Here is a 15,183-nt window from a genome sequence, read left to right as displayed (position 1 = left end):
AGATAATCATTAGACAGGACATGTATTTTTCCCCAAAAAATTCGGATGCATTTTTGCCTTTATTTGGATGCAGTGTTTCTACCCCCTAAAATCCCATGGCATTTTCTCTGGAGCTCTCTTAGAACATAGAAATATTTCACCTTATTTTACCCACTTATGTAGACATAATGCCTCTTACTGGAAATTTTTGAGGGGAGAGACCCTATAGGACTCATCCATATCCTAGACTGTGCTTTTTACCATAAAGATTGAATGTTGCAGTGCATTCATATTTGCTACATGAGCAAATATACCAAATGATAATTAACTGAGGTTTTAATAGGTTTGTTTTTCTAAACAGGAAGAACTTTGGGTCGCATTTTACACTTATTTTCAATAAAAATGCTAGCAAATTTAAAATATAACATGTTGGAGAATTAGGGCTACTGGAAAAGTTCCTTTGATAAACGGACAATTGGCATTTTCAAATAAGATCTAATATGTAGAATTTCAAAATTCATCTTCAGATTGCAATTATGTTGTATAAGTGTCCTTCTTTATTGGCATATTTAATTTTATTTTTTCAGGATTGTTTTGGAGCTCCCTAAGTTGTCCCCCGTGCAGCACATGTATTACGCTCCTTTCTGGTAATGTTATCATATGAGTTCATGAGAATATTCCTTCCTCGTTTTCTTCTCCATTGCCCTGCAATTGTCCACATAACTGCTTTGATCACAATCTGATCCCCTTATCAAAACCCCAATGCGAGACTTGTGTTGCTGACTGCCAAGGCTCTGTTCTGTGTTTTGTGATTTCACCGTGTGGGGGGTGAAACAGCTTTGTCTCTGATCCTGCTGAGTTCTTACTCTTCTTCTGAAGAGCAGTTTGGGAGTGAAATTGTGATTATGACCTTTCTTTATTTAACTATTGGTAAATTAAGAGTACATTTTACGGGATTTTAAAGCTAAATAAATAACAACATTGAACATTAAATTGCTATATTCTCAATGGTTAATATTAAGTTTTTTTTTTTTTTCTTGCTCTGAGAACATTTTGAGATTGTAGCAGGAGATACTTAAGGATTCCCAGATCCAAATAATATGTGAGCCATGCCACGGAGCACATCTTAATTCAACATTGAATCCTGAGCACCTAACATGGTACCTAGCATATGTTTGTGCTTAATTAGAAAACTTTTTTTTTTTTCCATCTATCTTCTGTTTTTCTTCTCTTCTTGGTTTACTTCTCAGCTCAAAGGTCTCTAAACATCTTGAAATTACTGGGCTTCACATGAAAATAAAACTATTGCTAGATATTACTAGAGATCATGCAGTCACCTTCCTCCCACAGGGTGATTTGAGTGTTCCTAGGATACTGAGAAAGACTTAAGCCGCCTTTCTGATTGTGCTGTTGCCACCACATGGTCAGGAGCTAACTCAACTCTTCTGTTCTTACTTTGGAAGTGCCTCTAAGGTTGGATGTCAGACAGCTAGGATAACTGGACATCTAAAATCTATTCAAATATAAGTATTATGAGATGTTTGCTCATTCATTTAATCATTCAAGAGTTAAATGGAATATCTACCATGTTCCAGTCCCAGTGTTGGAAACTGGGGATAAAAAGACAGTCTTTGTCCTCAAGAAGCTTACAATACAATTGGGCAGGGGAGATAAACAGACTCCAACATGTGCTGATTACTATATTATAGTGAATAATGTGCTCTGGAAGCAGAGAAGGGAGTGAAAAATGTTGCCTGAGGGTTGGGAAAGCATGTTTATTTTGTTGGTGTGCATACTCTTTTGTCACTAGAAGCCCCGAGGACAATTTTTACACATACTCATTTGGTAAGATAATATTTGTAAAATATTTTACTGTCCTCCAATCATAAGGAAAATGATTCATATGGCAGAGCAGGACATGAAGCACCAGTCTAACACCGGATTAATACTTTTGAAGTATTTACAGTCATTGCTGTGAAATGACCTTGAAGGGTTTTAATTTACTTTGTGACAATGGATGCAAATCAAAGCTTGCCGGACAAAAAACCGGTTTCATCTTCACCCAAGAATATCTTCCCCCTAATTTTCTAGTATTAAGAAAACCTTTTTTCTCTACTTCCCTTTTGTCTTTCCACCCCCCTCACCTCTCCTTTCACCTTCAACTATTTTTTGAGCCCTTGCCATGTGCTAGACTGTGTACTAAGTACTGAGCATACAAAGATGGCTAAAAACAGTCTAGCGAAGGAAACATCTATTCACTAGGACATGTGCTTTAATAGAAGGTTGTATTAACATGCTAGGGATGCTTTAGGAAACAATTAGATCTGCCTCAGGGGAATCCAGCAAGGCTTATGAGAGGAGGTGGTATTTGAACAAGGTTGTGACAGACATGCATTATTTCTTACATAAAGTCTTAGGACCTAATTAATATCTGGACAATTATAGCAATCTATGCAATTATGAGGGGAGTCATCATAAGAATAATGTACAGACCACAAATATCCAAAGAAAATGAAAACGTTAATTCAAAAAAATGTTCCTCTGTTTATTGCAGCATTATTTATAATAACTAAGATACGGAAGCAACTGAAGTATCCATTGATGAATAAAGATGTGTATACATACACAATGGAATATTGTGGTGTATACATATACAATGGAATACTGCTCAGCCTTAAAGAATGAGCTCTTGCTATTTGCAACAACATGGATGGACCTAGAGGGTAATATGCAAAGTGCAATAAATCAGACACAGAAAGACAAATACCATGTGAGTTCACTTATGTATGGAATCTGATAAACCAAATAGAAACAGACCCATAAACATAGAAAAAGCTGGTGGTTGCTAGAGGAAAAAGAGTGGGAGGGTGGGCAAAATGGGAAAAGGGGAGTGGGAGGTACAGGTTTCCAGTTATGCCATGTATGTCATGGGGATGAAAGGTATAGCAAAGGGAATATAGTCAATGATACTGAAATAGCATTGTGTGGTAACAGATGGTAGCTATACTTCTGCGTATAACATACAGATTTGTCAAATCACTATGTCGTACAACTGAAACTAATGTAACATTGTGTGTCAGCTATACTTCAATTAAATTTATCCCCGAAATCCTTACACTCAATATAAAATTATTTCATAAATGTTCTTTTGAAGAATTTTTTTAAAGGAAAGCTGGATTGGCTGAGTTTTCTTGCAAATTCAATGCAGTTGGGATTAACATTCTTTGTGCTTGATGCTCTCTGAAGTATAAAGGGTGACTAAATGTTTTTGAAATGCAATTCTAATAGGAGAGTTGTCTCAATGGCATTCACATAAGATCATGCAGTCTACTTAGGTCCAAATCCAAGGGGCGCTCTTTAGAAAGAATGACTATAGTATGAATTTTTTTATGAGTTGGGCAGTGCAACAGTTATGATAGCTTCTAAGATAATCTCTTATTTGGCTCCTTTTTGTCTTTTGCATATGTATATACATACACATCTACATATATATGTGCATATGCATATAGATATATATTTTTCTATATTTTTTGTATTTACATACATATATAAATATGGAAAGCTATACATATCTTAAGTGTATAGTTATCACAAAGTGAACATACCAATGTAATAAACTTGTAGACAAGAAACAGAACGATACTGAAATATTATCATAAAGTTCCCCTTGTGCCCTTTCTATTTGTTACTCCCACAAAGCTAACTATCCCCATTTTGAACAGCATTCATAGCTTTGCCTATGCACGTATGAGAGTTTTAATTAGCTCTACATTTTTGATATATTTTTGGGGTTTAATTAACATGCAATTTTATATTAGTTACAAGTGTACAACAAATTGATTCAACAATTTTGCACCTTATTTAATATGCTCCCCATGATAGGTGTGGTCATTATTTGTCACCATACAATGTTATTGCAATATTATTGGCGATATGTCCTGTCCTGTACTTCTCATGGGTCTTATTTTATAGTAGTTTTTTGGTGCAGTCTTCAGCATTTTCTGTATATATCATGCCATCTGCAAATACTAATAATTTTCCTTCTTCCTTACCAATTAGGATGAGTTTTATCTCTTTTTCTTATCTAATTGCTGCAGTTAGGAGTTCCAGTACTATGTTGAATAAAGTGGTGAGAGTAGACATCCTTGCCTTGTTCCTGATCAGAGGGGAAAAGCTTTCATTTTTTCACCAGTGAATATAATGTTAGCTATGGGTTTTTCATACGTGGTCTTAATTATGTTGAGATATGTTGCCTCTAAACCACGTTAAGAGTTTTTATCATCAATGGATGTTGTATTTCGCTAAATGCTTTTTCGGTGTCTATTGAGATGATCACATGGTTCTTATCCTTCCTCTTGTTAATGTGATGTGTCACGTTGATTGGCAAATACTGAACTATACTTGCATCCCTGGAATAAATCCCACCTGATTGTAGTGAATGATTTTTTAAAAATGTATTGTTGAATTTGGTTTGCTACTATTTTGTTGAGGATTTTTGCGTCTATATTCATCAGAGGTATTGGCTTGTAATTTTTTTTTTTTCATAGTGTCTTTGGTTTTGTTATCAAGGTAATGCTGGCCTCATAGAATGAATCTGAAATCTTTCTCTTTTTTTTTTTTTTTTTGAATACTTTGAGAAGAATAAGTATTAACTCTTCTTTAAATGTTTGGTCGAATTCAACTATAAAGCCATCTGGTCCTGAACCTTTGGGAATTTTTTGATTATTGATTTAGTATTTCTAGTAATCTGTTCAAATTTTCCATTTTTTTTCTTGATTCAGCTTTGGAAGACTATATTTCTAGGAATTTATCCGTTTCTTCTATGTTGTCCAATGTGTTGGCATGTAATTGTTCATAATATCTTCTTATAATCTTCATATTCTGTGATGCCATTTATTATGTCTCCTCCTTTATTAGGTGTTTGAGTTTTATTTTTCTTGATGAGTTTGGCTAAAGGTGTATCAAATTTGTGTATCTTTTCAAAGAATCAGATCTTGTTTTCCTTGATCTTTTCTATTTTTTGTCTCTTTCATTTTTCTGCTCTAATCTTTATTTCCTTCCTCCTGCTAACTTTCAGCATTGTTCTTTTTTCTAGCTCCTTTAGGCATAATGTTAAGATTGTTGAAGATTTTTCTTGTTTTTTCAAAAGCCCCATATTGCTAAAAATTTCCATCTTAGAACTGCTTTTGCTGTATCCCAAAGATTTTATACTGTTTTATTTTAACTTTCATTTGTCTTCATATATTTTTTGGTTTCCTCTTTGATTTCTTGGTTGACCCTTTGGTTGTTAGAATCATGTCATTTAGCTTCCATGGGTCTTGTGTTTTTTCCAGTTTCTTTCTCGTAGTTGATTTCTAGTTTCATACTATTGTGGTCAGAGAAGATGCTTGATAGGATTTCAGTTTTCTTAAATTTACTGAGACTTGTGGTGTAACATATCTATCCTGGAGACTGTTCTATGTACACTTGGAAAGAATGTGTACTCTGCCGTTTTGGGATGGAATGTTCTGTACATATCTGTTAGGGCCATCTGGTCTGTCATTCAAAGTCGCTGTTTCCTTGTTTCCTCGGCTCCTTCCTATTATATATTTTCGACTTGTAGTTACCATCAGGTTCATGTATAATATCCTACGCGTATGACCGTACTTTTTAAAACGATGGTCATTTAACTTTGAACACATTCTAAAAGCACGAGATTTTTACTACCCCTCTGTTTTACTTATATGATGTCCTATTTTAAGTCTTACTTTGTATATCCCTTTTAAGAAACATTTTTGTAGATGTAGTTGATTTTACTTTTGCATTTTAGCCTCCGTACTGGCTTCAGAAGTGATTACTACCTGATTTGTGTTTGCTTTTACCTCTGAAATTTCTCATAATTTTTTTCTAGTTATAGCCTTTTGTTTCCAGTTAAAGAATTCCTTTTAACATTTCTTGTAAGGCTGGTTTACTAATGATGGACTTGCTTAACTCGTGTTTGTCTCCTCATTTTGTCAAACTCACTTTGTTTGCGTCTATGCGTTAGGCAGGTCAGCTATATCTCCTGGTCTTGAAGGCAGTGACCTTGAGTAGAAGAGGTCCTGTAGTGCCATGCACTCCAGTTCCCCCTGGTCACAAGAGTAAGGTGCTCCAGGTGTGTCCACTAGTGTCCCACACAAGTAGCGTGGGCTCCTTGTGCCCTGGAATGTGTAAGCCATGATTGTCTTCGGCCCAACTGGCTGTGGTGACCTGCTTTACCTGCTGTGGGTGCACTGGGCAGGGTTTGGCCCTGTGCTGTTGAGAGACCCGTCTAAGGCTGCCATGGGCTTTTTGGTGGGCAGGACTCGCTCCCTGTACAGCCCTCCTTGCTTCCCTGCTGAAACTGTAGGCATACTAGTGTAGAGGATTACGACGTCCCCTTCTCCCCAGCTCATGAATCCTTTTGGAGTGGAACCAAACATGTTCCTGCAGGAGCTACTTTGGAGGGATGCCCACCAAAGTAGTCAGGTTGAATGGGTGGGTCTATAAGGGTACCAAGGGGGTGGGGTAGTGGTACTAGCAAGGTAGATAGAAAGTGTTAGACCTGACTCCTACACGTGTTTGGATATCTAGGCTGGGAAGGTGGAAGAGAAATGGTATCTGCCAGCATTTTTGTTCCTGAAGAAATACCTTGAAATTCCCTGCCCCTTCAGCACATGTCCTAAGTTTAGCCGATAAATCTCCTTCATGCATACCTCAGGCACTTTTCAAACTGCTTCTTCTGTGCTGTGTCTTGAGCCAAATTATTTATTATCCTTGTTCTTTAAGGGTGGGAACTCCATTTCCTATTATACCCTGGCTCTCCTGAAGTTAAGCCCTGCTGTTTTTCAAAACCAGATGTTATGGGGACTAGTCTTCCCTGTGTGGGTCCCCACTGTCAGGGGTGGCTGGTATGGAGTCTGATCCTTGACTCATTTGTGGTGTCCCTCCTCTTTGTGGTTAGTCTTGCCCCTGATTTGGTTCCCAACTGTGTCTGCCTCTCCTTCCTTTTTCAGTGTGGCCTCTTCTCTAATGATTAGCTGCGGAAGGTCTGTTCTGCCAGTCTTCAGGTAGTTTTCAGATTTAGTTGCACAGATGTAGCTGTTTTCTCAGTATGTCCATGGAGCAAGGGGGGTTTAGGATTCTCCTATTCTGCCTTTTCCACAATAGCCCCCCAAAATCTTTGATATATTTCTTAATGCTTGCTCTTAAGTTTGCAATATGCATCCTTATCTTAGTCTATGTTTAAATAATATACCATTTCGTTATAATATTAAAACCTTACGGGCGTATACTTGGATTTTTTTTCCTTCTGTCCTTTATGATGCTGTTTTTAGAATTCTTATCTATAAATAGGTTTTAAGCTCTCAAAAACATCATTATTATATTTTGTGGACAATGATATTTTATAGAAATTTAACAATGAAAAAACAAATATCTCTGGGATTTATCTATTTAACCTTTCTAGGTATCTTCATTTCTTTGTAGAGATTCAAATTTCCATTTTCTATTCTTTTCCTGCAGCTTAAAGAATCTTCTTTAGTATATTCTGTGTTGCAGGTTATGCTGCTGATGAATTCTTTCTGTTTTTGATAGTCTGAAATTGGATTTATTTTGCCTTTATTTCTGGAGGATAATTTTTGCTGGGCATAGAATTTGAAGTTAATAGTTTCTCTTTAATTGTGTTTTAGCACTTTAAAAATATTGTTCCATTGTCTTGTGGCTTCCATTATTTCTGATGTGGAGTCAATATTGATTTTTTTTTTTCCTCTCTCGAGTTCAAGATTCTCTCAATAATAGTGAACAATTTTATTAGGTGCATTCTTATATTTCGTTTTGTATTCATCCTTAAGATTTACTTAACCTTTTGGATATGAGATGTATAGAATATCAAACTTGGAAATATTTTGACCATTGCCTCTTTAGCAATTTTTCTGCCTCTTCTAAATACCAGTTATATGTATATTAGACCATATATTAGACCATGTCACCGCAGTTTTGTTCATTTCTTTGAGCTGTGAGTTGTGTGCACATTCATTTTGAATAGTTTCTATTGCTCTAAATTAAAATTTACTGATATTTCATTTTCCAGTGTCCGATTTTCTGTCAAGACCATCCAGTGATCTTTTTTATTTGGGGTATGAACCTAAGTGAACTATTATTCCACCATAAAGAAGAATGAAATCCTGGCATTTGTCACAACAAGGATGGACCTAGAGGGTGTTATACATAGTGAAACAAGTCAGAGAGACAAATACTGTATGATTTTGCTTACATATGGAATCTGAAAAAAAAACAAAAAGCAGATGAGACTGACACAGGAAGAAAATCGTTGGTTGTCAGATTGAGGGAGGGTTTGGGAGATGGGTGAAATAAGTACAGGTGATTAAGAGCTATAAACTTCCAGTTATAAAGTATGTTAGGTGAGTGTAATGTACAGCAGAGGGAATATAAACAATAATACTATAATAATTTTCTATGGTGATAGATGGTAACTAGACTTAACATGGGGGACATTTCATAATATATAAAAATATTAAAGCACTATGACGTATAGCTGAAATTAATAGGATATTGTATGTGAATTATACTTCAAGAAATACTACTTGTAGTTAAATTATTAGCAGTTGTATTTTGAAACTTGAGGTCTTACCTAGGATTGAAAAGTTGAGACTTAATATGTATTAGAAAATAAGCATATTTACATTTTACTTATTGATATACTGTGATATGAGGGAATTTGAAATTTTTTTTTTTATCAAAGTGAAGCTTATAATTTTCTTTTTCTTTCTTTCTTTCTTTTTTCTATTTATTATTCCTACTCAATATTTTACATACCCACCATCCTATAATAAACACTTGGCGGGTTGCTTCTTTCACTTAGTATTGCTTGTGAGATTCATCCATATTTTGTGTATAGTGGAAGACTGTTCACTCATCACTTTATAGAATTCCATAAATATATCCTGATTCTTCTAGGCTACTTTTAATGGGCTGCTTATAGGATTTAACTCATAATCGGACAAGGAAAGAAAACCCATGTTTGTAGACCTATATGCCGAGTGCTGTCTTCACAACATGGCTGCCAGTCATGTAGCATTGCCAAGGACCAGGCATTGTTGTAAGTACCTTACATATATTAATTCACGTAATCATCACGACTGCCTTACAGAGTAAGTGCTCTTATTATCGTCATCCAAATTTCCACATCAAGTTACTGAGGCAAGATTAAATTCCTGGGCCAAGGTCCCACGTAGAAATCGTATGACTTGGTATTTGAGTGCAGGCAGTTGGCTTTAAAGGACATGATCTTAATTTTGCCATATTGCCTGTGCATAAACAAGCCATTAAACAACTCATTTAGCTATTACTACTGCTCGATGCTATCTCCATTTTACAGTTTAATAAACACACATGTAGGGTTGTCCAGTGGAGGAGAGTCGGGTCTGTTGCTCTCCTCTCCATTTCTTACCTTTAGAACCTTTTTTTTTTCTTTCACTTTTTATTTTAAAATGATTACAGGTTTACAAGTAGTTTCAAAGATAGGACAAAGAGGTCCCATGCACTTTTTGCCTAGTTTCCTCAATGACAATGTTTTTGTATAACTGAAGTTCACTGTCAAACCAGGAAATTGATTTTGGTGTGGTCCACAAAGCAAACTTGATTTTTTTTTATATTGGCTTCTAAACACGCCCGGAGTTCAGACACACAGAGTAAGACGATTAGTTCTCTTTTCTATAGACAAAGGGGAAAAAAACCAAACCAAAACAGTCAAAGAATATTGTGATTCTAGGAATCAAACCCTCATACCTCTATACCTTTAAAAAAAAAAAAAGGTGGGGGTGGGGGGCTATTTCACCCCTGACAAGCTTAATGGTGAAACTGACCAGCAAAATGTTCTAATACAGTGTAACCCTATTATATACTAAAATCTCACTTCCATAAGAGAGGAGTTAAGCTGAAGCTCTGTAAAGATACGGACTGAAGTCCTCTTCAATGCATCAGAGCAGTGTCTCTGTGAGAAATCACAGAACGGGAGACCAGATTCGGAAACCTATTGCAGGAGTGTTGCTTGTCCAGCATGCCTCAGAAAATTGATGGCTGGCCTTTCTGAAAGTTTTCCATTCAGCCTGTGGTAGAAACTTTTGCTCTGTGGCATTACAATTCTAAAGATCTTTTCATGGAATTCACTAAAAACTTAGATTCATTGCTCAGAAAGGAGTATAAAACCACTTAGTCTATAAGGCAAGAGAGACCTGTATTTGCTCTTGTTAGGCCATAAAACAATCTCATCCCAGGTACTCCAACAGCTGCGGCGGCATGAGAATGAGAATTGTGTTATGTTCACAAAAATAAATCTCGGTAGCTTTTCCCAAGGCGGAAGACTAAGACCAGTCCCACGTTTCTTTCAAATTTGAAAACCAAATTCTTGCCTCTATCGAATCCAGAACCTATGCGGTTCACCCAGTCCATCCATTTACTTATTTTTTCGCATTTATAGAGCACCTTGCCTCCAAAGCAATGTCCTTGTTTCAGACCTGGCTCTTGGAGGAACAGTTGATCACAGGGATGTTGTGGAGTGGGCAGGTTAAGCAGAATATCAAACACTCCTTTGTTATTGGAAACAGAAATGAGTTCCTGGGATCTTTAATGGGGAGACCCTTGTTTCACTTTTTTAAAGCGTGATTAGTGTAGGAAATTTCTAAAATCTTGGAAAGAAGTAAAATCTTTCAAGTTCTTTATCATAAAACACTGGCAGCTCTAAACAATAATGCCTTTGTGACGAACTTGTAACAGCTTTATAACATATTAAAGTAGCGAAAGTTTCTTATTTGCCAATTTAAACAAGATAGAAAAAAATAGAAGCCCCTCTGGGTCATCGGAATTGGGTTTTGGCAGATTTACAGACATTTTGATTTGTAGATGTATCTGTCTTTCCAAACTGTGTCATCCCTCCTTTCCCCAGCACATTCCAAAAAACCATCAGGCAATGTTCAAAACTCTGAAAGCACGTTGCAGAATATATTTTTTTGACCCATGTGATGACAGTTAGAGGATATTAGCAGGGAGCTGCAGACAGTCCTGTCTCTCCACTCTTGCCCTGACAGCACATTGCTGCAGGATAAACACACAAGTGCTTTCAAATATTGCCAGAACAGGTTGAAAGGACAGGTGACGGAATATTATAGGTCAAAGAGCAGGAAGCCAGGAGTCCAGAAACGACTTCTAGTCTAGGTCCGTCGATACTTGCTGTGTGACTTTGGATAACTTATTTGCTATCACTGGCCCTTAGTTTCCATATTTATACAGTAAAATGGAAATCCTAGATTATCTCTTTGGTCATTTCCCCATGCAGCCTTCTAGGAAACTCCATTCTTGAAAGTCTTGATAATGATAAAGTATATGATATAGGAAAATGTGATAAGATTTGATTCTATCATAAGTATAATTCAACTTAGTTAACATTCAAAACCTATTTGTGGCATATATTTATTAGATGCTTAACTGTAGGTCACTTGACATGCTAGCTAACTCAAAAGTGTGTGAAAGAGACACACAGGCCCTTCAGTGAAAGACTGCTTATAATCTAGGGAGACAGACAAATGAAAAGTAAACAAACGCTTAATTATAACTGATGAAAGCTATGAGAGAAACACAGTCTGTTACTGAGAGCTTATAACAGAATTTGGCTGTCTAGGCCAGGTATATGGTTTGCTGGCTTTTGTTTAAAAATTCTTTTAGATATTCTGAAGGAGCGTATCTCTCTCACATGTTTGTTTTAGGAAGAATCAGAACCCAGGGCTACAATTTATAAAGCATGCTTTTTAGCACCGTTATATCTTGAAACCATGCATGCAAGCAGTAAATTATGTCCGAAGGAAAGCCACCTAAAATCATGTTTGGCCTCTCGATGGCAAAACATGGAGAAGCCACATGGTTCCCTGCTTTCTGTTGGTGCCTTTTGTCCTGGACTGTTTTCAGAGATGTTGGATGATAGAAACAGTGTTTCCTTCCAGAGCAAAGGGCTTTTTCACTCATAACCATGGAAGATAGTATCTCTCCCTGAAGTAGAAGCAGGCATGCTTACTGTCCAGTATAATGAACATAACGCTCTCCCACTCTCTGGAGGAAGGGGAGACACATTTAATGCTCATTTAAAAAGATTTGGGTTCGGGGCGCCTGGGTGGCTCAGTCAGTTAAGTGTCTGCCTTTAGCTCAGGTCAGGATCCCAGAGTCCTGGATTTGCGTCCAGGTAGAGCTCTCTGCTCAGCGGGGAGTCTGCTTTTCCTTCTCCCTCTGCTGCTCTCTCTTTCTCTGTCAAATAAAATCTTTAAAAAGATTTGGGTTCTCTAGGCTCAAGCTTCCTCTCCATAACACAGTCCTCTGTGTGAATCCAAATATGCAGATAACATTTGGCCCTCTTCCTGTCATTCCATCAGAATTGGGGCTTGAAGGGCAATGCAAAAATTGCTGATACTCTGGTTGGTGATGTCACTGAGTAATAAACTGTCCTTTGTTTCATGTCTTCCAACAGCATCCATGAAATTATGACAGGCTAACTTAGTAGTTTGCAAGTAAGGTTTAATTTTAGACCCACTAAAGTTCTAAATAGTAGCTAATACAGATGTAAGAATAAGCGTTTTTGTTCTTTTGGTTAAGGATGGCAAATACTCAAGTATATACATATCTGTTATTTGGGTCTCACTGAAACAACTGTGACTTGGAAGAGTTCATGACGCTTGTTTTAAAAAGTTCCTTTTGCAGAAGGAATTGCCTGTTTCGGTAATTTTGATAATTCATGCTCGGTAGATTTTTAATTATTACTTCCCTAGTACCGTGCAAGGCATTTTACATACATCACTTCTTATAATCTGCAGAAAAACCAGTGAAGTAGGACATATAAAGTCTCATGCCTTAGACAACCATGGCTAGTGTCCCTTCTCATCTTGCTCTAGGCCTTTTGGTCTTTCCACACCTTGTCCACATGGTCACCGTAGTTCTCATCCATGTGGAACAACTGTGGCCCTTGGGAGCTCAGAGCAATCCAGGATTCAAGCTAAAACTTCATGGCGCCATTTTTTTTTTCTTCACTGACTGGCATTCTGTGGAGGGACACTCCTTGTCAGCATGCACAGAGAGGAGAAAGTCCACTCTCCGTGAGGATACACATTATTTAACTTTAGCTCTGTCCTTCATGAGCTCAGGCCAAAACATAAATCCATACCAGCCCAGACAAGCCACAGTCCGTTTCCCAAAACTCATTCCTTGTGGTTACAGTGGAGTAAATGTATTTTTCTGAAGCCAAATACATTTTGAGGTCAGTTTTCTTGATTTCGAGTATAACTGTTAGTACTAAGTATTTCTATGCATCTACCAATTACCACAAACTGTGTTAGGTACAATACGTATCGGTTTTCACAATAACCCAAAGAAACAAAACTGTTCCATGAGGATTAAGCTGCTATTTAGGTTAAGCAGTAGAATGTGGTCATTAAAAGCTTTGGTTCTGGAATCAGGCTGGAGATGCATTTAAATTCTGGCTCTCCCTTCACTAGCTTTGATGACTCAATTGCTAAGCCTGCTTCCTACATGTATAAGGAGAAAAATAATACCTACTTTATAAAAATATGAGGATTTAATAAGTATGCATCCAGATGCTTTGAATAATGTCTAATAGTAATTGCCTAATAAATGGCTGCTGCTAATCCCAATTTAAGGTGAAAAGTGAGTGAGTCTATGACGACCAGGATTACCAGATAAAATACAGAACATGCAGTTAGACTGAACTTAGGTAAAAAATGAATAATTTCTTTAAGTAAATTCCAAATATTGTATGGGATCTCCTCACGCTAAAAGTTCTATCATTTTTTAAAAAGTAGAACTTTAATAAAATGTCCTGGTTTTCTTTGATTGACTCTGGTTCACCTTTGGAAGGGCTCTCAGGGTTCTTCTGGCCTTGTTTCCCAGATGCTTGCTGCAGCTTTTAAGGCGTTTTTTTGTTTGTTTGTTTTGGGGGTTTTTCTTTTGTTGTTTTTTTTTGGGGGGGTGCGTGCGTGTGTGTATGTGTTTTGTTTTTTGTTTCTTCAGCTTTTGTACCTCCTGGAAAACCTGAATGCACAGAGCCTTCCGCTGCGGGCTTTCCAGTGGCACAGAGGGTAAAGGTGTACTTAATCCCCCAGCTCCTTGCAGGTCTTCTGGAAGATGCCATCGTTGGTCTTCGAGGGTTTTGGGCATCTTTTTCCTGTGGTTGATGCTCATGAGCAGATAGTGCTTCTGCGCTTTGTCCTCTTGATGTTTTTGCATGTGCTCGTAGTTGCGAATCTTGACAGTCCAGGCAACAAGTCCAGCCTCCAGGGAGTCGGTGTCCTCAGGGTTTGCCACGATCTTGTCCATCAACTGCTCTTGCTCGATTTTTAACTTCTCTTTCTGGTTTTGGCCATTTCCAAAGACAAGGGTGAGTCTTCTCATGACATCATCAACCTTCTCAATTACAGGAATGTTCTGGTAGTCTCTGAGCAACATGGAAGGGGGCGGGTCATCTTCTTGGCTGGGCTGGACTGGTTTTTGGGCAGCATATCCTCCAAGGGCCAGAAGGATAACAGCCCAAAAAGGAGAGGAAAGGCCCCACTGGGTGGGAGGGAGTTCTGGCACGTGCTCCGCTAGGCAGCCCAAGGACAGGGACATGGACCGCTGCTTGGGCCTGAAGCAACCTCAGCGTCCTCCATGCTGTCCCCAGCATGGTGACTTGTCACCCCATGGGCTGGCACCAGGGCTGCCGTCCCTTTTGTGGCATGGACCGGGTTCAAAATCATTGATTTTTTTTTTTTAAATATTGCAATGTAACTAGACATGTTATAATTTTGTTTTCTAAATCCGATAACCCTAATTCAAGGGCAATTTGTCCTAAAGGTCATGCTCTGTCCATTGCCCCATTAAAGGAAAACGGGTTATTTCTATACTGTCAACACCATTTTTTCTCATAAATTCCATTTTCCTATGTTTCTCATTATTTTTAAGTGATTGAAAAGTACTTGAAAGAAGGAAGATGAGAAGAAATTCAAATCACACAATATTCTTAGTAGCCTTAGCAGAATTTAAGGAAATAGGAGAAGCTGAATTAAGTGATTGGAAAAAAAAAAAAAAAAAGTCAGGTGCTAACTGGCTTGGAAAGCCTGCCTGGAGTTCTCTACTGGGTTAATTAGCCCT

General features: G+C 37.6%; 1 pseudogene; it reads right to left on the bottom strand.

The window, feature by feature from the left end:
- LOC148109149 (small ribosomal subunit protein uS15m pseudogene) overlaps positions 1–14,716 on the bottom strand; it is a 154,530-nt pseudogene extending 139,814 nt beyond the window's left edge.
- Positions 14,717–15,183: the final 467 nt, after the last annotated feature.

The sequence above is a fragment of the Ursus americanus genome, chromosome 12 (genome assembly GCF_024610735.1).
Source record: "Ursus americanus isolate L20-20 chromosome 12, mUrsAme1.1.p, whole genome shotgun sequence".
NCBI lineage: Eukaryota > Metazoa > Chordata > Mammalia > Carnivora > Ursidae > Ursus > Ursus americanus.
This window is presented reverse-complemented; position numbering and strand designations above follow the sequence as displayed.